General features: G+C 28.9%; 1 protein-coding gene across 1 annotated transcript in view; it reads right to left on the reverse strand.

The window, feature by feature from the left end:
• Positions 1–9,883, reverse strand: part of LOC129958688 (methionine adenosyltransferase 2 subunit beta-like) — a 29,478-nt gene extending 19,595 nt beyond the window's left edge. The window contains exon 1 of the mRNA XM_056071334.1: positions 9,764–9,883. The gene's annotated coding sequence lies outside the window, so the exon portion shown is untranslated. The remainder of the gene's footprint in view (positions 1–9,763) is intronic.
• Between the last annotated feature and the right edge of the window lie 16,847 nt (positions 9,884–26,730).

The following is a 26,730-nucleotide window of genomic DNA, read 5'->3' on the forward strand; positions in this document are numbered from 1 at the left end:
ATAACTTTTTTCTTCTTGTATTGCAAATATTTGAATTTTGCTTTTGGTATTGAAATCGGCCTTAAATTCTTTTTAAAATGATATGCAAGAGTTTGCATTTTGTGAAATGTAACATTTTCTATAAGCATACAAAGTTAGAAAACATAATGATTTTCAAAAGTGTCCACAATTTTGGCCACCATTGTATATATTATATTCCTTTCGATTTGCTTGCCCAGATCTTAATATGCACCCAGGATATCTCAAAAAGGGTGCAAGCATTTATTTCCTTAAATATTGCATTAGTCTATTTGTGCATATATTAAGGATCAAAAAAGTGGTGTTTAAGTATAGCAGTAACAGTTTTTAAGGACTTAATAATGCACTTCCAACTGCTAAGTTTTATTAAATAAGGTATGCAAATATTTTTTTAAAAAATACTTTGGTTTCTGTAGATGTTAATAATAAGTAACAAAAAATTTTTTATAAAGGGGAGAAAAAAAGACAAATAATTAAAATAATTTTTAAATGCATCTATACCATACAAAGTTTTGTGCTTCTGCCTACAAAATTTGCATGAATATGTTTATCCCCAAATTTATATGGTCTTCTCACAAATTTAAATGGTGACATTTATTTCAGAAATATAAATTTATTTAAACTGAAATACGAAATAAAACTTAAATGCGACCTTCTAATCAGTCATTGAAAGGTGAACGCGCTTCAAAGGGTCGGATATCTTTCCCTTAGATGAGAAAAAGGGAGAAATTTCTGAAATATCTGTGATTAGCTTCTAAGTCACCTTGGATGCAGCTACTGTGAAATTAAAATTTTTTCACGGAAAACCCGGGTTATATATATATATTATATGGATATTTGAATATAGTTATATATGGTTATTATATGGATATTTGAATCTCTTGGGCCTTAGAGGCCCGACACCCATCTTCCCGGAATAGCATTGATTCAAAAATATTGCGCTAAATTTATATTTTTGAAAGCAAAATAGCGTTATATATTTATAAAAAATACATTATGAATCCAAAGAAAAGTTCAATTTTTTGAGCAGAGTCCATAAGAAAAAGTAAAGTTTTCTAATTTAAATTTTGACAAAGAAAAAGAGATAAAACCTAACCTTTCATATGCTTCTCTAATATTAGAAATGCCAAATTCTTTAAAGCGACATGAACATTGCGCTTATATTTGGAAGCTTTCACGGCGTATATTAAAATTTCTACACAAAATTACATGCAGTAAAAATATTTAAATATAATAAATATTCTGCAAAGAAATAACCACGAACGAAAGTGCAACGATGAGATTAAGTCATTGCTAAACCAAATTTCCGTATTTCCCGCCAAAACTTTTTCGCCTTACCAATGTAAGCAAAAGAAGATGGGGAAAAAAAGTTAAGTCAATAAAATGTATGCATGCATGCATGCATACATACTATATACTCCTAAAGGGGAAGCTTTTTTCAACTTTGGATTAGGGATGACGAATATTTTACGAGCGGTTATTACGTAACCAATATCAAAAGGTCACAAATACAAGTGATCAATACTTTTCAAAGAGGGGTGTGATTCAAATCCTTGATACGATATTACTGGTGATATTTCGATTACAGGTTTTGGATCACGATAGAAACTAACAATCGATACGATATCACTGAAATTTACCGGAGCGTGACTTCACTGGAAAGTAACAATCGATACGATCTGTCCAATGGAAGCTCTCGAACATAACAGAAAAGGAGAAATCTGTGAACGGATTGAAAAGTGAACGGACCGGTTACTGGGTACGAATAAGTATTTATATTTATCTGAAACTATCAAATTCTTTGAAATAGAGCAGAAGCAGATCATGCATCCACATACTTAAAAATTTTAAGAATGTATGTTAGATTGTGCATTATACTTTAATAAATGTAAAAAAAATAGGTGAAAGAATTCAAAAAGTCCAATTCATTATCATCATTGTTTAAATTAAATGATATTTATCAGTGTCTTCAAACAATATCTTATTAATTTCTTTTTGAGTTAAAACTTTTGGATATCCTTGCAGTTAGTTTCAGCAAAACTGTTTTGCGATTAGCAAACAGAAAGCTTAACACAAATTGAGGTTCTGCTGCCTTCGGAAACTTGCTGGAGACATCAATTAACAGTGACAGTAGGAAGGGAAAGAAACATTGTCAAAAAAGATAAGATTGCTCTGCACTATTTTATGATCCTCTTTAAAAAGGGAAAGGAAATAAAAATATGGCATTTTAGCCATTTTGAAGACTTTTGTAAGGTTGCCTTGGCTGAATTAGAAGACAAGATTAAATTTTTATACAACACATGTTTTCTAGAACTATTAAACAAAATACTATAAAACTTAGAAAAAAAAAGCTGCCATTTAAGAATGTTAATAGAATACTGTTTTAAAGTTTAAATGATAATTTCAATAAATTTGAGTGAATGGTTCTTATAAAGTGAAGTACAAAATTAGATTATGCCGAAAGAACTACTAAAATAATAGAAGGTTTCTGACTTCCTTCACCAAAATTACCTAATTTGATTATTTCATAATACAGCCCTGGGTTAGGATAAAAAAAGTTTCCTTACATTTTGTTCAATGAGAACTGAATGATCTTAAGAAAGTTGTTTGTTATAAAAAAGCTCATTATATTTTAAAGTTACAAATATAAAGAAAAGATACTGAATTTGTTTATTTCATGAAAAGTTGAAATATCTTAAAAGTAAGAAAGAAATTCAGAACATATTAAAATTCTATTCATGAACAATAAAAAGTCAATGTGACACAGGCTGTAAAAAAAAAATAATAATAATAAAAAAAAAAAAACTAAACTAAATTTATTGACACGAAGAAGTTTTAATAACAGTAACTCAAATTTTTTTAAATCTGGAAATTAAACAGAAAAAAGTATACATCTTTTCATTTGACTATTAACTAGAAAAAAATAAATGAAATGTTCACTAAAATAAATCTAAGATCATGACATAGTTTCATTAAAGAAACTAAATATACACCAGAAAATAATTTTATATCATTTGAAAAAGATATAATGAAGTTAGACATTGCATGACTTATAGCAGAAAGTTTCATGGATGAATTTCCATGAAGAAATTGTTAAAATAGAAAGATGTTTTAAAATGTCATAATGGGTTATGGTAAATTGATCACAGCTGATATGCATATCAAACTCATATGATGCAATTATTTATTTTTAACTAGGCCAATATAACAAAAGTGACAATACAAATTCCAGAGTGTAATTATTTTAAATGAATTTCAAACTACAATAACTGCCATTGAAAATGATCCCTTCATAATTTAAGAATTATGATAAAATTAATCAATTGATAAATACTGAATAGGGAAAAATCGACCTTATTTTTATCAAATCAAGAGAAAAGAATAATAACACTTACCTTAGAGGTATTTATAATTTATTTCAAATATAACAATTAAAATATCATTAACTTGTTTGTCAAAAATTATTTCTTAACAGTTCATGTAGATATAATTCATACTTATTTACTCATTTTGACATTCATTGAGGAATTTTCTTTAACATATTTATCCCCATCAAAATCATTAACATTTATTACTTGGTCTTGCTCACAAAAAGCCTATAGTTCTTCAAATTATATCAAAAGATACCATGATATTTTCAACTGCACTGCAGAGTTGTGTTGACTCATTTTAGGTAAACTTTCAGATCTATCAATTTCAATTCTGCCTTTAACGCTCAAATCATTATTAAAAAATCTATTTTGTTTTAGTAATTAAATTTATTTATAATTGCAATTCAGCACAGCTGGTCTTTTAAACCAATCCCAACTCTCTACATAAAAGAATATGAACCCCATCGCATGAGGAAAATGATTGCTAGATATTTTCTTATTAGCTGAGCAAGAAATTTCATGAATGTCAACTGGGAATACTGATTGAACATGCAGGATTAATCAGTTTTCTACATTATATCTGATAACATTAAACAATGTAATGAATAAAGTAAATGGATATTTTTTAACATACTTGAATACTTTGGTTCAAGATGTAAGGATTTTGATAATATATAATTGGTTTGATTAAACGTTTAATAAAAATCAAAACAATAAATCAATATGACTTAAAGTGGAACAAAAATAGCCTTAGAGAAATTTTTAGAAATTTAAGTTCATTTTTTTTTTTTTTTTTTTTTTTTTTTTTGTAATGGCGAGGAAAAGTTGCCTTTTAGATTAAAAAATAATTTTTTAAAATTTGGTTGCAATACTACAATATCTCAAGATGCTGCAAAAAACTAAAATTTTGTTTTAAAAAAAAATTGAAAAATTATAATCTTTGATAAAACATCTTTACGAATTTTTCGTACATATGTTACAAAAGATGGTTTTAAATACATATATAAGCATTACAATTGGAAAAAATAATTACAAAATATAGTAATAATAAAAAAAAATTTAAAATGTCAAATTTTGTTTTTCTTAGTTCTGTACTCTTAATGATTACAAATTCATTGCCACAATAACCTGTTTTTTCCATTAAATTTTGATGAATTCACATGCAAGTCAGTTTTTGCTGTTATGAATCCTTCTCTTGCGATTGAACTGCAGACATTCTGAGCCAATTCGGCCATCAGTTTCACAGCCCTTTCCTCTGCTTGCATGCGACAAGAAAGCAGGGAAAGTTGATAACCAAGTTCACTATACTATTTGGTTCAGGCTTCAGATACCTTCTATATAAGGTCTTTCAAAGAGTCATTGGAAACATGTTTAAAAAAAAAAAAATAGGACGGAGACTCAGTTATGTCATTTTCAAGCCCCAAGATCATGTTGATGTAATCCTTTGCATTGAAGTTTATCTTTGGAACTTTAAATTTCCTGACTGTCTCTAATTTCTGTTCTTGCTTTTAAAACATGTCACAAACGAAGTTCTCTTTAAATTTTATGTTCATCACTTAGAGTGGACGAAAATATATTTTCTGAAGCAGCAAAGTATCCATTTCTTTGAATAATCGAGTCTATAACATTCTTGAGATCGCCAGAGAGATATCTTGAATATGAGACAAGGTTAAACAGATGTTTGGAATCATAAGTACATGAAGGTTTTAACAATATTAAACCACACAGGCACCTGGTAGCTTTATCTCTTCTTGTATATTTGAAGAATCTGGTTGGTTTTTCTCTTTTTGTATATATGAAGGTTCTGGTTAGTTTGCCTCTTCTTGTAAAAAACACTGTTGTTCTTCAGCGTAGTCATTATCAACAGTAACCATTTCTGATACACTAGTATTTTTTGTCCATTCTTGATTAAATTTACTATTCTTTGTTCTTTATTTTTTCTTGATTCTTTCTTCCTCAAAGTACTTGTGGTAGCTATATTGATATTACCTATAACCATTTTCCTGCTGGAATGTTGATTGTTTAAAAACTCTTATTCCAAAATTGACATGTTTTCTTTTATACAAGTATAAGTATTAAAGTTTACATACTTACAGGCAGCAATATCAAATAAAAGTTTAGTTTCTCTAAATTTTGTGAGGTTGGAATCAAACTTCTGACTGAACTTTTTCTGCTTTCAGACTTTAAGCATAAAAAAACATCATTTGTAAATTCTTTTGCTAGAAACAACGGGAATAAAAGCTCTTGATCACATTTGTTCTATTATGGGGACTAAAGTATCACATATTTCACTAACAGAAGGATCCTTCACTGAAGCAATTTTCAGGTTATGTATAATATAGCAGTAGCACTTCTTAACAGATTCATAAGTAGGCAGTTCAACTTCAAGCAAATCAATAAATTTCCCAAAAATAGGATATTCCAACATTTGTCCTTTCTTCACTAATTTAAACTGAGCCATTTTTACTCATAACAAAGCACACAAACTAACAAATTGGTTATACAATAGATGGAGAGGAAAAGCCAACTCAACTGAATTCAGCAAAGTAATTGACCTGACACCAGCTCTGTCCTTGTCACAGGATGCAAACAAATCTCCGCCTCCCCTCAATAACATCCACTCCGGCAATAACTCAGTGCCATGCCAATGCAATTAAATCTTTGAAAAAGTTCCAAAAAATATGTTTTTATGAAATTTTAACATCCTTGCGGTACCTCAAGACATACTCCAATATTTTTCATATTTTATGATTTATTTTGTGTACATTAAAAGGCAACTTTTCTGTGCTATTACAAATTAAAAATCAAAAGCTAATTTTTTTTGTTCCACCCTAATGACTATATTTACAAAAATCTATAAGTTAAATACACATTCTCTTTCACTTACGATCCAAGTGACTTGTGACAATCTTCACTTGTAATCAAAATATAAACAAATAAAGATAACTATACTGGTAGGGTCAAAATATTTCCACACATTTACTCACAAAGTTGGATGTTATTCAGAATTCTTATTACAAGAATAATTTACTTTTAGAATCGAATGTATTTATACTGACAGAAAGGATCAAAACTTTAAGATTGTATACGAAATTACAATTCTATTATTGAAAGATTAAATCCTCAACAATTATTCAGATCAATGTACGAGTTTATGCTGAAAGAAAGAATTATAAATCAATCTGCGATGATATTTGAAATAGAAAATGATTACATATAAGCATATTGTACAATTTCGATTAGCAATTCAGCTAACAATACATGAACCGAATTGGTGTTGACAATATAACACCATTGTAATGTTTTCTGTGTACATATTTACACTAATACAATGTGTATGATATACCACCATGTATGTACATATCACATTAACTAATTTCAAAATAAAATAAATATATTCCGACTATAAATCAAATCTAATATCTTCAAGTGATGAAAGCGATTTTGAACCAGTTTATCACAGGAAGATGTGCATTTTGGATCACTACAAATAGTATTAAATTATGATAATAATGAAATTTATGATTGAATTTAACTTTTGAAATATAATGAAATTTAACTTTTCATTATATCTGTGATGATGGTGAAATGTTAATGTTTAATAAAATAAGCAGCCTTTCTTTCTGCCTACCTGAAAATTAAAAGCCTTGCATTGTTTGAACATTTCTATACATGAAAACATGCAATGTCAATGCTTTTATGAGGGTTAGATGTGATCAACAAATTATTTATCATTGATATGATTCCTTAGAATTATTACAAAATGATAAAACTGTTGATCCAGGATTCCAAAATTTATTGGAAAGAAAAACGAAGCATTAGCACAAAGTTATTAAAAGAATTATTATTATTACGTTTTTAGCTAGACAAAACTTAACCTTTTGTGGCTTGAGTAATAAATTATTCAAAAGAAATTATGGTAAATACTGGAAATATATAGAAAAGATTTGAGATTTGATCTTATCATAGTAGCATATGGTATACGTGCATATTAATAGAACTAAAAAATGTATGCCTCATTACCTTGGAGATAATATTCAATACAAAACAGTTTGGTTATTAGGAGACAATACAAAAGAAAATATTTCAAATAAAACCAGGAGAGTAATAAATGAGGCAAGCGTAATGATGCAAGAATGAATTTTGGATATCAGAGGATTTTTTCTGCCCTATTTTAATCATGGAAATTTGTTGCAAATAACACTGCAAACAACAGTTTATACAAAATATAAATAAATAATAAAATTCAACAGTTCAAAAGCTTCATAATTCTCTACACCCACCCTTAATTTAATTGACGATTTGTTTTTAAAATGTTATGCTTCAAATTCAGTATCCAATTCTTTGTCAGTATGAAGTGGCCGAGTTGAACAGATATCATAACTATGTTTAAATTTGAATTGAGATTTCTATGAAGCTTTCTATGAAATAGCAGAAAGCAAAGTTGCAATTATCTAAAAAAAAAATCAGCCTGTATCTTTGAGAAAAAAAATTCTAAAATTTAATTTTATATGAATAGCAGTTTTTTTTACAGAATGTTAAGCAAAGTGAATGTTATTAGAAGTATTTATTCTTCAAGTAAACATTTTTAATGCAATTTAGACTTTTGAAAGTTCAAATAAATTAAATTGTTTACTAAAAGAATTTAGATCTGATAAAGGTTTCAATGATTTACTCATGCATAGTGAAGAACTAGCAGGATGTTGATACAAGTTTTAAAAGCAAAACAAAAATAAATTAATTGATTTTTTAAAAAAATAAGACCACGAAAAAGAAAAGTTTAACATGAAAGTGGAGATTAGCTTAATTTTTTTTTTTTTTTTTTAAATATGAAATGTTGCAACATGTTCTTTCTGTGAAAGATTTGATTTCCTTTCTTCATATTCAGATGTTTTAAATCCTTTCCAGAATATTTCCGTTTCATGATTACTACAGCATTAGAAAAATTTGGAAAATACAGAAAATTTAAAAATCATCTAAAAAACAGGAGAAATGCAGGGAAATTTGAATATTCCCATAAAAACAGGGACATTGCAAGAATAAATGAACATAGACAAAGCTCCAAAAACAACACTACTAGTGACTAGACAATAACGGAAATTTACCCCCTTTTCTACTCGCTCTCTCTCTCTTTTTTTTTTTTTTGAGTTTTTACTCCCCTTTGAGAGAGTTTTTTCATGAGATTCCCAGATTGTAGCTAATGAGCATGCATCAGATAGCTATGACTGCATGAAAGAATAGAAGAAATTTCTCCGGTGTGAAGAGTAACATTTAATCTGCAAAAGCATTTCTATAGTATTTAATAACTTAAATGCGAGTTTATTAAAAGGTTTATTTATTATTTGAGAAATTGTGAACTTATTTAGAATATATCTGTAATTAATAAAGATTGGATGGGTTAAAACATCAATTCTGAGATTACTGAATGAGTTTCAGAAGTTCCACAATATTTGCTACATATTGCTTTGTAAAAAGTTAATAAGCTAATGCAATATGGGAAAACAAACACTTATTAATCATGCTAAAAGAGGAAAACGTAAAATTGCACACTGGTTCAAAAAAGTCATCATTGATATCAGATTTTGTATCTAAAGGGAATACAGAAGGAGATGGCAAATCAAGACCAAAACCTCAAATCTGGTGTCTGAAAATAAGCCAATTTCAAACTTTTCAATTCAAGAACAATAATTTAAAGCTGAACTTTTATGGGCATTAAAATGTGTTGCAGCTCATTCATCCTTTAATAGATTGAATGATACTTTGGAAATATTTTCATTGACAGTGGAACAGCCAAAAAATATACATTTGATTATACAAAAATGTACATTATTTGCTATTGATTAGCTCTAATTTTGTAACAATTTCTTAAGAAATCTTTAAACAATAAAACAATTGCAATACGTTTTGATGAAGTATTGAAATGCATTTCACAAAAATGCCAAATGGATCTCATTGTAAGATATTTAGTGTGAATCAACCAACGGAGTCTCCACAAGATATTAGAATTCATTATTTTTAAGACTTACTATTGTAAAAGGTTAGAGTTCAAATACGTGATAAATTCAAGAATTCATTAGTAATAAAATTTAGAAGGTATTTGTTTACTTATACATACTCAAGTTTCAGAAAAAGTTTTTTAAAATAACGATATTTAAATCACAAAATTTACGCTACACACACAAAAATTTATGCATAATATTATGAGGTTTCAAAATTTTCTAAAATATATTATTGATAAAACGATAACGGTACTCGCAATGAAATTCAGCAACTTATGAACAAATCTTCTAACATGGTAATGATGATATATCACAAATTGAAATAAAAACTTAAACCAACAAAAGAAATAAGATAGATTAAAAGATGCTTCTTACCTTTAATTGTTTTCTATCCAATTCAATGCAATGAAATTAAAATCAAAACCGGCAAAAATGGGAAGAAACGAAAACAGAAAAGTTGAGTAGAGCGGTTTCGAGATTTGTTGCCAACCAGATAATGATAAACAGTTATATCATGATGAGTTTATCCAGAATCGTTCTTTAACTCCCACTCCTCATATTGCTTACTTAATAATAAAAATTAAAATAAAAAATGTAGCATTTTTGAAATTAATCTTCATTTTTTTTGTTTTTTATTGATTTAAAAATTAGAGAAAGTTTTTTTTTTTTTTTTTTCAAATATTAATCATTGCTTGAGCATCAGCTTTCTAATTTCTTATTGGCTAAAAGTTTTTGTAAACTGAAACCTAAGCAGAATATTGAGAAATGACGATTTTTTAAAAATAAATTTGATAGAGAAAAGAACGTTTGTAATAAATTGAATGAGAATCTAAATTGTGAACAAAGAATTTTATCTGTATTATTACCCGAAATTCTCTACTCTTTTTTTTCCCAAAGTCACAATAACAAAAACACTCCCAACATCTTTTAAAATAAATTGGAAGAAACGTCATTATATGAGTAATATAAATGAAGATGAAACGTCCATGCATTATTCAAAATATTTATATATTACAAAATTATTAATTAGTTTTGGGCCAATTTATCAGCATATGAAAAAATTGAATTCAGTAAGATACATCTCTCAAAATAAGCTATACGTTACTTCTTTTTTAAAACTAAGCCATTCAAGTCTAATTTAAGAATTATTGTTACAGGAATAATGAAGCATAGATTATTAAAATATGTTTTATGCTCGAAAATGAAGTAAAACTATATATTATGGAAAATTACATTGTTTTCGATATTCTCTGCCAAATCGTAATATTGTCTGTCATCTAAAACTAAACTATTTTTTTAAACAGCAAAAAAAAAAAAAAAAAAAAAAAAAAAAAAATTTCTTCATAAGTTATTTATGGTTTGAAGCTAATGATATAAAATACAGTGAAATCTGTCTATAATGTTACTGTAGGGACCTAGAAAAAAACTGTTATAAACAAATTATCGTTATAGACAGTTTGAACATAAATATATTTTAAGGAAACTTCTTCAAACTTGGGGCGGACTGAATGGCTTAGTGGCAGAACGCTATGATCTGAGAGCGACAGTTTGCAAGTTCGTATCTGATTACAGGCAAGTTGCCTAAAATTTTTTTTTGTTATTGATTTACTTTCTGTCATTTCTCGTTTGTTCTAGAATGTTCTTATAATTTCTGTATCTTTATAAATCTGGAAGATTCGAGTCGTTTCGTCTTGTGGATTAAAGCAGATGTAAGATTTGGTTTCGAGTTGAGTTTAGTAAGTGATTTTAGCTGCCACATGGTTTATCTACTCAAACTTCATCTATGCGTCAGTTTGGTGGAGGAGCCGGGTACGATAACAAAAAGACGGACAAGCTACGCAGTAGTCGACTAATAGAAGGAGAACCTCCCGAGTTTGGTCTATGGGGTCAATTCGCGGTCACGTGTCAGGTACCAAACAAACCGTTTCTGTTCAATTTTCAACCTTTCTGCGCATGCCGGGATGTCTGCCGATAACGTTGATGAAACCATTGTTTAGTAAATGTTACGCTAGCCGATCAGTTATTAAAAACTTCTGATTTTTTTTAAAGATATTATTTTGAATTATTTTCTCCAAATTTTCGTAGTTATATAATTTTATTTCTTATATTAAAATTTTAATTAGTATTTTCAATGGAATTATTGTTTTTGCATGATTAATTAACGTCGCTTTTTAATTCGTTTCGTGCTGCTTTATTCTTTCCTTTCCCATATCCTTCCCCACCTCCCTTTTTATATCCAAAGGATACATTTTGACAAATGACTATGGCAGTGTTTTGAAAAATTACATATGTTCTTTTTTTTACATATTATTTAAATATTATTGAATGTTGAATCTTATAAATACAGTTCTTTTTAAAAATAAATTATTACTCTTAGATAAGTTAATATTTTAAAGCTTACTAATAAAATTATTACATTTTTTTTCTTATGTAATGATTTTTATTAATATTGAGACTTTGATGTTTTCAGTTTGCTCAGAGGAAAGAACATGAAATTCAAATTAGTATATATTGAATAAATTATGTTTACAATTTTAAATTATGAAATATAAAAGGTATAGATACCTTTTTTTTTTTAAATCTATGCAACTTATGAATCAGTTATTTCATTTTAATTTGTAGAAATCATTAAAGAAAAACAAACAAAATCACGCTTTCATAATTTTTATTTACACATTACAAGATATATATATATATATATATATATATATATATATAGATAGATAGATAGATAGATAGATAGATAGCTAAAATATATATGATAATTATTTGAAAAAATGTGATCAAATGGATGTTTCAATGTACACACTAATTCAAAAAACTTCAAAACTATTTGTCAACATTTATTTTTCTAGACACTTAGAAAAAATATAAACACAGTATGACAAGAATGTCAATGTAAATGATAAAATCAATTTTATTCAACAGAACAGAAACATTCTAAATACTAAACAACAGGTTTTTTTATCAAGAATAAAAAAATTATGTTGAACAATATACTTTTAAAGCAGAACGTTTATGAAATTTTTTTTTAATGTTAAAGTGACATTTATAAAAATTACATTGAATGGATATCATAAAATAAAACATACAATACAATAAATTTAATAAACAATAATAAGGTCATGATATATATATATATATATATATATATATATATATATAGAGAGAGAGAGAGAGAGAGAGAGAGAGAGAAGTTAAATAGGATATAAAGATCAGTTAGAAGAAACACTTTTATGCTTTTACAGAATTTTATAATTCAAAATTGATATGTTAAAAAAATAGAAAGAAAAAAGTGAAACATGCATGTAGCAATGAAGTTGGGAATAAAAATTATATAATAAATGCTGCTATGGAAATCGATTTTCAATGAAAAGACCTGTATTTATTAAAACAGAAATCACTGAGGTGCACAATGGTATAACATGATATTATGATAAAAGTCAATTTCAGTTTAAATAGTACAATAAACTATTGACATTTCATTTTTAACAATAGAAAAGTTGTTTGATATAAATTCACTTTGAATCCATCACAAATCTGCAAATGTAATTAGAAAACTAGTAATAATGCTTTCTGGAGCCATCCATTTTGCTCTTTTGTTATTAGACATGATTACCCAGCAATAACAGAATAACATGAATTACTAAAAGAAAAAGAAAACTTTAAGGTTCATAATAAAAAAGTAAAACCTCATAATGCCTTTTATTATTATGCCAAAAACTAAAAATCAAATGCAAAAATTATTTGACGTTAATTAATGGTTTTTATACTTAACAAATTTATATACTTAATTAAATGACATGTGTTTTCAAAACTTTTATATTATATATATATATATATATATATATATATATACAAAAGTATTAGAATCAAGTTAATAGGAAAAACAAAAATCAAATAAAAATTAAACCAAAAAAATTATTAAAAAAATATTAAAAAAAGGAATCCGGCCTGAAGACTTTTTCAAGGGTCACCCTCAGGCAGGGATTCAAATAAAGGGATTTTTTCTGTGAGGACATACAGACTTTGTCTAATAATGATTCCTCGTGACCCGAAAATCCCCTGAAATTATGCTCAAGAGATATACCATTTTAACAGAAAGGAAATACAAAATAACAAATTAGAAAAAAAGAACCACAACAAAGTAAAAATACAATAAAAACAATAACAAAAAAACAAAAACAGCATTAAAATTAAAATTAAAATTAAAAACGAAAAAGCCAGCACATACCATCCAACAGTCAAGGAAGCTTTAAACAATCGATTGTGATTTCCTGTTTTTAAAAAAAGTTAACGGTAAATTATGTAAACAGAGGTAGGCACCCAGCGCCATCTATTGAGTGATCCAATATGCAAGTAAAGTTCTATTTTTATTTAAGCCAAAGGATTAATCCCAAACCATACCTTGTTTAATTAAAAAATTGACATTACAGTAATTTCTAGGAAAATCCAATATATATATATATATATATATATATATATATATATATATATATATATATATATATATATATATATATATATATATATAAGCATTCAATTTATCAAATTAAGAGCACGCTTAAGAAAATACATCAATTATATATATATTATAACAGTCAATAAGAAAATTCAATTTTCAGTAGTTAGTAAAGATTTCACTTATTAAATAAATCTAAGAAATTTATTTATTTCCACCTAAGTTTAGCATTATAGCAGTTGTTATTTTTGCAGCTGGAGTTTGTTTACTTACATTAATTACATTTAGATAAGATTTTTTAGAAAATGCAATGTAATATTCATGTAAACATTTTAAAACCTTCTAAGCATATTCAAAATTATCAGAATTTTCATCAAATGTGAATAAAGTGAATTAGAAATGCTCTCATGATTTTGTTTGATTGCTTTTGTTGGGAAATCGCTTACCAATTTCTTTTTTTCGAAGAATTTTTCTAAAAAATTACTGAAACATTTGTGACTACTGGAATTCCATTTACGATTTAATAAATGAACACACACTGAATGAATTCTTCAAAATCATCGAAGCATAGCGCCGACTTCGAAGGCTTGAAAAAATCTATACCAAAGCTATCAACCCTAGGAGGATTGTTGAAAGGAAAATAAGAAAACATTTTATCATGGCAGTCACTCTTGTGTTTCGCATTAAAGTATCCATCAGCACATCAGTATTTCCTCTTTTAACACATAATAAGAGGAAAGAAAATGACTCAAAAATTATAACTTCAAATGTAAACAAAAAAATCCGCTTCATACTCGGCGGAGAACGTTAATGGCAGACTAATCGAATAAAGCGGTGCGGATGAAACTTAAATGCCATGCGCGGATAGCTCATGACATGTGACTTTTACGTCACATGAATTGACCCCATTGCCTGATCCAACCAGAAGTTCGAGGGAAAATGTCCGGTAACAGAAACGGAAACAACCCTATTTATTAGTACCAGTTCAGCTCCTACTTCCACAATACCTTTTCTGACGTACTAGCTACCAAGAAATCTCTGCATATTCTTCGGAGATGCCCAGACACATATGCAAAATGTGTCTGAAAGAATCACCATCCTTAACCGTTGGGATGATCAAATGTGCCTTGCAAATGTTATTTTCTATCTGGCAGGAACTGCTTCTTTCACTGATTGAACTACGTTCAAGAATTCCTTTAACAACACTTATTGCAGAACAGATGACATAAAACGCCAAACTGAGAGCCTTTTAAATACTCGTTCTCAGCAAATTGGAGAGATATCTGAATGCTACAACCAAGATGTGCTCTCGTTATGGCTCCAGGAATGACGGAAGAAGAAAAGATGGCCCATCTCATGAAGGGTAAAGTGGAGGACTTGTATCAGATTCTTTTAGTTCAAAATTTTAGGACTGTCGACTAGTTCGTAAAAAGATGCTGTGAAATCGAAAGTCTTCGGCGAAGACGTATTTCTCCAACACGATTTCAGAGACTGACGAATGTTTATACAATCTTAGCAGAAACAGACTTTGGCGACATAAGATCCATAATTCGCGAAATCGTAAGGGAAGAACTTCGGAAGTTCTTGCATGAAATACAACACTATCCAAGTGATGAACGTGAATCCCCACCTGACATTGCATCGGTAGTGAGACAAAAGGCCCTGACACAACTCGCTGCTCCAGGACGACGTAACACTATTCCTCTATGCAACACCGCTTCTCGAAGTTCCAATTAGATCGCCACCAAGACGTGAAGCAAGGAACAGCGGCTTTCAGGTGCTTAAAACGGACCTGTGAAGAACTGACATCAATGTGCCCGTCTGCTACCACTGCGGACGACCAGGACGCGTTTTGAGGTACTTCAGGAAAAGGCAAATATTAGCTGACTCAAGAGCCGCCCGAACATTCAATCACCGACGAGATATTGATACAGAATCTCTACAAAGCTTTGGCGATATTTACGCTCAGCCGACTTCCTCCAGTTTCAGAGCAATTCACCTTACTCTCGACGCTCAATCTACACCGACAATCCCAATCAACTTTACGAAGATCCAGCAGCTCTCTACGTCTATCCAATGAAAAAAACTAATTCGGGGCGACTGTACAAGAGATGAGGTCGAAATTAAAGAAAAATTCTCCGACGTACATAACGAATAAATTAAAAAGAAACACCATCCATATCAGATCAAATGGACAATATGTAAAAGCCCTCACCACTTCAGATGCCAATTATTCTGTCATATCTAAATAACTTCACCGACAACTGAATGCTCCTAAGTTTAGTAAGAATGGACCCATATTGAAAACCGCATATGGAAAACCTGTATCCGCCTCAGGACGATGTGTATTAAGAGTGAACTTGAATGGAACTGTGAAGCCCTTTGAATTTCTTGTGTTTCCGAAGTGCAGCCATTAAATGATACTTGGAGGGGACTTTTTCCAAGCTACTTATCCAGGGATAGATTGTGGGAATGAAGAAATTCAACTATCCAAAATTCTTCCGGAAAACGACACATCAACAAGAGAATCATATTTCGCTTTATTTGCATCAACCGACTATCTAATGGGGTCAATTCATGTGACGTAAAAGTCACATGTCATGACCTATTCGCGCATGGCATTTAAGTTTCATCCGCACCGCTTTCGTCGATTAGTCTGCCATTAACGTTCTCCGCCGAGTATGAAGCGGATTTTTTTTTGTTTACATTTGAAGTTATAATTTTTGAGTCATTTTCTTTCCTCTTATTATGTGTTAAGAGAAGTGACTTTATTCAATGCTTTATAATATTATACAGCATAGTATAACTGTGCTCTTTATCATGAAAGTTGTTAGAAAATGTTTACATTTTACGTTGTTTCAGTACTGAAGCAAATATTTTATAATACTTCTTTTGTAAATGTTACGATGTTGTACAATATTATGTGCTGTTTTGGATACTATACAATATGTAACAACATTCAAAATACTCCAAAATTTTTAAAAATACTGATAATGATTCATTTAATTTGAGACTTTATACCAGAAATGTTTCATTGAAAGATGAATAGGGTATAAAGTTGTGAAAAAAATATTGAAAATTCTACTTTGAACAATATTGTGAAAATTAAATTGTAAATCTTACTTTGATTAATACTGTGATGACACTACAGTAAATTATGTATTTAACAGTACGGCATAACAACTAATTTTTCATTTTTTGTGTTTTACCTAAAGTGATGAGACAGCATACATTTTTTGATACCTTGTTTTCGATTGGTTTATTCATTTAAAGTAAAATAAATTATTGCTAGAAAATGAAAGGAAACTAAATAAAGGAAATCAAAAGAAGTAAAATAAAAGTAATTAATTACGAATTAAAAATTATTGGATGCTTAATATTTTTTCAGAAAACATCCGATTTTTAATAAAATATCCCACCTCTCCTTTTATTCATATAAAATGAAACAAATTAATGTTAGAAAAGGAAAAAAAAATTAAATATATTCGCATTTTAAAAAAAATAAATATATCTGAATTTTTAAAATTTTGTCTTTGAAAAATCTCTCTTCCAAATTAACTATAAACAATACCAAAATTAATATGTTTAATAAAGCTATTAAGGACTTTGATGAGCAACGCATTTTTTAACTGAAAACTTTATTTTGCATTTTCTTTAATGTGAAATTTTAATTTTTATAATCTACATCCGCCAAGTAGTTTCGGAATAATAAGAATTTTTTTCTGTTCCATATATTTAAAAGCTGTTACTTTTGAATCTAATTTGCATAATTTGTTCTTATAACAAATATTAGTTGCGAATGAAATCGGTTCCCCTTTGAATTCAAATTGCGTTCTTTACTCTAAATTATAAAAAAGTTATTAAATGAAAATGATCTTTCAAATTAAATGTATTCCTATCGAATTAAAAGTATTCCTACTGCAATTACCATAATTTAATCTTGCATTTCGCAGTTTCAAAGGTTTAATGGATAAGCCGCTGCTTTGAATCTTCAGATAAGTGAAAAACAAAAGTATGGAAAATTGAAGTTAAAAATTAATTAAGAGATGTGCTAAAAATTTAATTATTTTTTCATGGTCTGATAGTTAATTAGAATTAATTTTGAGAATATTTATAGAATTGGGAACTAATTTGTTGAATACCAAGGAAACTATATTATGCAATATTGGGAATTATCATTTTATATAAAATGCTAACGCACATATAAAAAAATCGCTCTTATTACTTATTGCCGAATGGCAACTGTGAAATATAAACAAATAATATACAAAAGTTGCAGATTGCTTCAGTGAATGTTTTCATAGCTGCATTTATTCAACGTTTCACAAAACAATGGACCAGCAAACTGTTATAAGAAAAACTCTGAAGAGGACTCGCCGCGTCCCCAAAACTCCTTTCAGTCAAAGGGAACAAGATGTAAAAGAAATCAAGAATTAGGTGTCAAACAAAAAGTTTAATCCTGCTCGAAAGCAGATTTAACGGCAGTCAGAAGAGGAATCGCAATGACTTATCTATGTAAAGTAACGACCATATCTTCCAGAACTAAAATCTCAGAAAAATGATGTTAGTATTACTTTAACCCCCACCTAAAATTACCCTTTTAATAATTATCAATTTCATTTCTGTACAGTTTCTTCTTTTATTTTTAATACATTTTTAAAATTTAAAGTAATACACAATCTAAAAAGACTTATAACATTATGATTAAATTCAAACTCATCCCCAAAACATTTAACACGTGCTTTTGCCAATGCTAAAATTAAAAAAAAAATATTAAAAAAATGCTTTTTTTTGGCATTAACTTACCCGAAACAGGATTTTCACTTCCCCTTTTATTTAGTGGTATTTACATTTTTAATTTGCTCCTACAGTAATTTGTAACATATTGATTCAATCAAATTCATGTTTTTCTGTCGTAACAAGGTGAAATATTTTAAAAATAAATGCATTCCATACTAATTGTTTAACAGCATAAAAAAATAACCAGGGCGAAGAAGCTGGCAGCCGAATGCGGCTAGTATTGTATTATATAATACTGAGCTTAAATATTGATTAAATTATATTTTACACCGTTTCAGTATTGTAAAACTTTATTAAACAATATTGTTTTTTCCAAAACTTACAATATTATACAATGTAGCGTGCTACTTGGTCTCTTACAATGGCAATTCCCATAAATTAGGATGCCCTGAAAAAACTCAGAGACAAATTTCACGTCCATACCTAATTAAATTATTTGACTGGGCCGTAAAAGCAAATGAACCGATAACAGAAGAGAAAACACCAAAAAGAGTGATATCTTAGACTTGTAGTCTCTAGTTTTTATCTTGGACATTCCATAATTAACAAATACCTATGCACATTCCAATTATTATCTCCTTCGCTTTCCCTGGTTCTTCTATTGCAAAAAAATCAACACATGAACACGGAGGCTTTTGTTGTCTCACATTCCGGATGACAGGACTGTTGTTTTCCAAGAAAAAAAAATCTAGTTATATGTACTATCAACTTTCTAAAGAGGAAAAATTATCAGTGTAGACAGACGCAATTAAAAGCGATTATTACTACACACAGGTTCAAAATACATCCAGTTGATGGGAATTTCACCGACACCAAAAAAAATATCATTATAGACAGTACTGCTATATACAGGTTTTATTATATAATTTAAAAAAGCAAGAGACAATTTGGAGGCAAATAAATAAAATTATTTAAAATATTTGTAATATTTGCAATCAACAGGAATGGAAACATTAAAGATAAAATTATTTTTTATCTATATGCAAATATCGATTTTAATTAATAAAAAATATCAATTTTGTTAATTATCTTGAAACCTGCACTAAGTCCTTTCATGTGTTTCATGGTAATTACGAAAAGAAATTTGTGTTTAGTTTAATTATATTAATGTCCCATTTGGACGCAATACAAGAGCTATATTCAGATAGAGCTCGGGATTTTTAACCGCGGTCAGATGATAAGGGAAACAACAGAATTGGTACTCCTTTTCCTAATTCCCTCACCATACTAATTGGTGACCGGAAATGCCAGGTTTATCATGCACCAGGCTTGCATACAAGGTAATATTTTAGTGGAATTAATTTCAAACCCGGATTCCTCCAACCGCAAAACCATGACCTCATCACTAGGTAGTGGTTTAGCGACTGAAAGTCAAGATGAATATATACACTCCAGGGATAGTATTATGGGCCGCCATCAGAACAAATCATTAGTGCATTTAAATCATTTTTAAATAAAAATGAAGCAAAAAGATAATGCCATTCCTCGGGAGCATGTTACCCTCGTTACGCCACTGTCAAGAGGTTATAAATTCTGGACCCAGGAAAAATTTGAAAAAAAAATATGAAGTTGCTTAGTTGTATTTAATATACAAACTACATTTATGCGAGTCTCACTTTTATTTATATAGACCTATACTTAAAAAAATTGACATTGATTTTCAGAATATCAAGGAGAATAAATATGACGACAATGACATTGAGTTGCTTATTAGGAAAGTAAAAAGTCAACTACATTATAGAATATCCTAGATGAAATAGCTAAAAGAAAGGAGAAGATCTGGCCAATGTTGATTACGTTTTTAATGAAGGATTGAAAGAAAATATCAAAAGAAGAAGGGCATAAAAAATGAAATATGAAAGCACAATATTTCCCAATTTATTTTTCTTTTGGATTATTCCAATGTTTTCAATCTAAAAATATATAAGAAACAGAATATTATGTTAAATTCCTGGTAGAAAATTCATTAATTATGATTTATTTGCTAAATCACATTGTGAAGCATGAGAAACAAAATCTACCACCTTATTTCTTCCTTGAATTTATTGTTGGTTCCTCTTCAATAACATTAAAACTTTATATACTTTATTTATCTTGAATACTGAATCCATCTACATCTCTTTTAAAATTATGGAAAGACAACATATCGTCATCATCAATTTGGATAAATCTAAACTTATATAAATAGCTTTGTGAAAAATTTCCTAATTATCAAAAAATAATCCAGATGTACTTTTGACTTTTCTCCTAGCATGTAGCAATTTAAATTTCTTTTCTGCCAATACTTTATTGCTGAAGGGTCTCATTACATGTGAAAAAAGAGGAAATGCCTCTTTGCCAATAAGTGTGTAGACTATGTGGATGTACCTATTGGGGCTGGAGGAGGCTAACCTCTGGAAATATTTAAGTTACTGTTTTCAAGGATCTTATAAAAAAATTCTTTAAAATATAGTAATTATTTTTCATTCAAATATAGCAAAATGATGGACTGAACGTCATCCGAAAACATTTTTAATTTGTAACTGCTACAGCTACCAACAAAACCGAGAAATTATTCCTTTAACTGTTAAAGAGAGTTCTCCTTTTCCTTGATTTTCTGATTCTCATATGATTTCAAGCAATTGCATTTCTATTATAAAACTTTTTACATTTTTGGTACTGTAAAACTGTTAGCTTCAGCATTTTCTTTTTATTTTTTCAATCTCCAGAAGGTTCAGTTCATAACATTTACAAATAGCTAATCTTTAAGCTCTTTTCAACACTTTTTCGATAGTCGTATGCCCAGTTTTGTATGTTGGATGTAATTCAGACTTAATACAGCTATTACCCAAGTATTTATAGCAAAAAGAAAAAAAACATCCATGCTTATATGAAAAATTATTTGTTGATTAAAATCTGATTTATTTTACTGATTAAATAAGTATAATGTTTCTAATTTACATTTTTGCCGAAAATACTTAATACTAATATACTTAACTACTTACAAAATATTTATGATATTTATTTATTGTTAGATTACAAAGAAATTAAAAAATATCCAAGTATTAAGGATGAAAAAAAATCAGAAATTAAAAATAAAATCTGGATTGGCTGCCGATTGTAGAAGACGATAAATTAATGATAAAGTTATCATTTTCAAACTGTTGGCGCTGTCATAGAAATAACATATTTCTACAAACTGCTGGAGCTGTTAAATCACACTCAAACCATAATGATAAAGAGGAAATTGAGCAGCTGAATGAGCTACTAGAGCAAAAGTTTAAGGAGAAGAAAGAAGAATCTCAGCAAATTCTTCAAAGGAACATGAACTAGATTTAGAGTCCTTTTAAATAGAATTTATTAAGAGTTTTATTTCTCAACTGTCACAGAATCTAATGTTAACAGGACTTTTTTTGAGAGTATTATACCATTCATAAAGATTATCAAAGAAGACTAGAAGTTTGAGTTTTACTGTGAAATCATTATTTTAATCAAGCAAATAAGGAAGTCTGTACGGTTGAAAAGTACTGGATATTTACAAAAATATATTTCAACATGTTCTTGTATTTGTCTTTATTGATGCTCAACTTCAATTTAACAAATCACTTTCACAACTAATACCAGTACTTTAGGTTTCCAATTCTTTCCTGAAATTTGTTTTCCTCAGACTTACCCATAATTATTCTCAGAGCAACTTTTTATTATTTATTTACTTAGAAATGAATCTTAATAAATTTCAGTTCAACTTTGAAAACAACCTAGTTGATTGCACACTTCTACTATAGATACAGGGTTGATGAAACCTGGACTTATTCAAATAAATTCCTTGTCTAGAATGTACATACCCCAAATATGCAGGGCTTTTAAAAGAAAACCAACCAAAGTACAATTTTGCTGTTCATCGGAAATCAAAAATAACCGTTGAAAGTTTAAATTAAACACAGCTTAAGTGTGATTCTTTCCAGAAACCCGAAGATTATCGAGGCGATACGACAACTCATCTCCACACAGTTTCCAATATTCTAGTGTGATATTTTAAATGCTGCAGATATGCGATAGATGGCACGACGAGCGCTTGGATTGTGATGAGTTTCACACATATAATGAGAAATTCAATTCCGTCGAAAGGTCTGATTCCAAGTCGTTCGTTCACCAATTCTCTTTCGTTTCAAATCATTTGCTAACGAACTATTAGGGCTCTTTCGTTTTCGAACGGAAACATCGTTTAAGTTTGCTACTATTTTATCATCGTTCTTGGAAATTCTGAATGAAATGGGGGGGGGGGTATTATGTTATACACAAACATCGAGGATATGACTCTGACCAATTCTCCCCATCACCCCATTTTGTCTTTAGGTTTTTAAATAAAAGAAAAGGAAGAACTGGATTTGTTATTTTGATCTCTTTTCGGATATTCTATTGATTTAAAATGCGGAGAGAATTTTCAATCTTTTTTAAAGTCAGAAGATTAAAAAAAAAAAAAAAAAAAAAAAAAAAAACATACCTCATGTAAATAAATACTTTTTCAACAGTGACGTTACTTTATAATTTCTGTAAATTTTTAAAGTGGAACCTGTGATAAAAGTTTTAACTCTCATCATGTATTACTCATCGCATGAGTACTTCATTTTTTTGAGATAATGAAATATCGGTTCGTAATACTGTTAATTTGCTTCAAAAGATCCTATAACTAAAGTAATTTTAAAAGAGCCGAGAAAAAATTCATTACTTTTCTGCATTTTTATTTAACACAATTAATCTTGAATTTAGTAGTAGAGATCTATCACTTAATTTTGTGCTATATGGTTCGGCACTGATTTTCTGAAAACATTTATTTATTTTCCAGTCTTGGAGGCTAGGACAATAGCAATGTCTGTTTGGCTATGTAATTATAACTTATTTGGTCGGGTCCCCTAATATCGAGGTTTCGAGAGTTTTGACAACCTTGCCATTCTAAAGTTATATACTATTTTCATATATGGCCAAATGTAATTTTTTTTATAAAATTTTTTAACATGATAATAGTTATATACAGACATATAGTATCTATAAATTCCACGATTAAAAAATGATTAAGAAAACTTTGCAACACAGATCATTTGACTAGATTTTTTTAATTAACACGTATTTACTTCTTGCGTAATCGGTGCTAAGAAAGGATTTTTCAGAATTTAATTGTTTCTTCAATGGAATAAAAGCTAACTGCAATTTTAAGATTTTACTTATTAACTTAGGAGCATATTATTGCACAAAACTCTTCAGCACCACTTTAAAATTCAAATAATAATACGAAATTACATATATGTTTAATACCATGATACAGTTTAACAAATAGTATAACAGAAATTTGATAATTTATAAATAATTTTTGCGTTCTTAGTGTTAACACAACATTCCAAAATTCTTTCTCTTAACTCTTAACGAGAGAAAAACACAACTCCTAAAATGATGTTTTGGAAGACTTGATAAGGTATAAAATATGAAAATTCATTAAACACTTTGACACTTTAAAAAAATTTGCAATAAAATTGCAAATTTTATATTTCTTATCAATTACTTTTTTAAAAAAAAATTCCCAAGTTAATCCTTTGATCTATATTAATATGTATAATTTTTCAGTTTCTATCTCAAACTGTGTGATGTTTTAACATTCAGTTAGTCATGCGTTATCTGACAGATACACGATTACTTCTTTTTTCAATAACTAGATGATGCTATGTCTGAGAAAAAATTCTTTTCTGCTATATTCCCTAGTTTGTTTTAGAAAAATTTATTGTGTTTTAGTTTGTATCTACTTTAAATTCTGTTTAAATATCTATATTATTCTACCGGGTGATTCAAAAGTCCGTTAACATTTGAAAACTCAATGATTCACGGAATAATGTAGGTAGAGTGATAAAAACTGACTCACATGCTTTAAAAGAAATACGGTTTTATTGAAGCAAAAAAAAAAAAAAAAAAGAGTGCAAGAAAATGGGGGGGGGGATGACGATTGTTTGTCTAATGTATTGTGGACCGACGAAGCCCATTTCACACTCCGAAAGTCTGTCAACTCTCACAACTGCAGAATTTGGACTACCGAAAATCCCAGAATTGTCGCGGAAACCCGAATGCATGACGTTGGTTCTGAGGTTACCTGAAGTCGTAAGTCTACCGCGATCGTCCGATCTCATAAGGGATGCTAAAAGACAACATCCGACGATATTTTCTCACCACAACTATAGATATGCTGTATGGTGCTGCATAAAGCATTGTTCCTGGACTACAGGTATTGTTAGCAAATGACGGTCGACATGTTGAGCATTTGATATAAAGAGCATAGTCTTTGGTAAAAATCAATTATTATGCTAATTATTGCTTTTTTTATCATATGAAGAGTCATCTATTGGCCGCTTTTTGCACTGTTTTTGGTTTGAATAAAGCCCCATGGCATTTCAAGCATATGTATCAATTTTTACCTCTCTACCTACATTGTTCAGCAAAGTAGTGAATTTTGAATGTTAACGGACTTTTGAATCACCCGGTATTACTAAGCTATACTATTTACTACTGTTAACAATATATACTGGTGTATTTGACGAATACAGCGCGACCACATTTCTATGAGGGAAGAACACATGACTAATGGAATGTTAAAAAATAAATGACGCCAAAGCCTTTAATTTAAATAAAATAAAATTGTCAACATATTTCCCACTGTAATGAGAAGTTATTAACGCGTTTATAATATCATTGATTTTTTTATTAAGTTTTTAATGTTTTGAAATAGTGTTCTGTCTTCAAAGATTCTTGTTTGCATGGTAATTTTTTCAGTGATATTTAAATTTCATTTATCCTTTATCTAAATATGAATTCAGGAGTAAATATGAGTTTTACTATCAAGTACCACATCATAATTTTCGAAAAGAGACGAAATTTAAAATACTTTAACAATATTTAAAAAATACATTGGAACCCTTTAGTACTTTGATTTGATTTGTTCTCAATTCATTGTTACTAGGGATTGCAATACCGGACCAAAATTTCAATACCGGTATTCGGTATTTTTTAGATTTTAATACCGGGATACCGGTTTTAATACCGGTATTAGAAATTTTAGAAAAAGAAAGAAAACAAGGTGTTTCTTTGTTTTATTTGCCAGTTTTATAAGAGAGTGTAAATATCACAAAAAATGATATGGAACTTATAAATAACAGTATATAAAGAATCACAAAAAGTAAAAGAACAACTTATTTATTTAAATCACAAAAAAAGTGTAAATATTACTATTTAGTCTGTGGTACTATTACAAATTTTTGAAATGTGATCTTAAAAAAACATGATGCATCAATTGTACTGTCATTAAAGCTGAAAAGTAATTTTGCGTAAAAATTACCAGCTGTCGAAAACGCTCTTTCGGCATCTACGCTAGTTGGTGATACTGTTAGCAATACGCGATGTACTTTTACCAAGTATTTACCTCTAAATCCCTCATCTTCAAATAAATCAATTTCTCGTCGGATGGTTTTGGATATAGCTGATTTCTGTATTGTATTTTGGTTCGTTGATTTTTTTTTTATCGCTAATTCTAATTTTTGTTCAAGAGACAATTCCTTTTCACTATCGACATTAGTGTCATCATAATCTTCGATAACTGAATCGAATTCTTTTGAATGTGGATAGGTTTGTGGGTAAAAAATTGTAAGAAAATTTACTATAAACTTAATCAGATTTGAATTGATTATTTTCTTTTCTTCTTTTTCATTTTCATTTTTAAAATCATTATAATTATGTAAATACCATAAGACATTTTCTATTTCGGTATGCCTTTCTTCTGTGCGATTTTTCAATGTAATATATAATTCTTCAGATAGTGATGTGTGCTGTTCTTTCAGTGACTGCAGCATGAAATTTATTGTTGCATTAGCTGTTAATAAATTAGAATCTCTCAGACATAATGCCTCAACAGCCAGTTTTATTCGAAGTAGAGCTGATATAGTTCTAGATATTAAGTCGAATTCACTGTCTGAAAAATTAATTTGCAGGTCTAAGTCGATTATTGCTTTTTGGATTGGATTTCTAAATTTCAAAAATCGTTCCATCATTAGGAGTAAACTGTTCC

The sequence above is a fragment of the Argiope bruennichi genome, chromosome X1, assembly GCF_947563725.1.
Source record: "Argiope bruennichi chromosome X1, qqArgBrue1.1, whole genome shotgun sequence".
Taxonomy (NCBI): domain Eukaryota; kingdom Metazoa; phylum Arthropoda; class Arachnida; order Araneae; family Araneidae; genus Argiope; species Argiope bruennichi.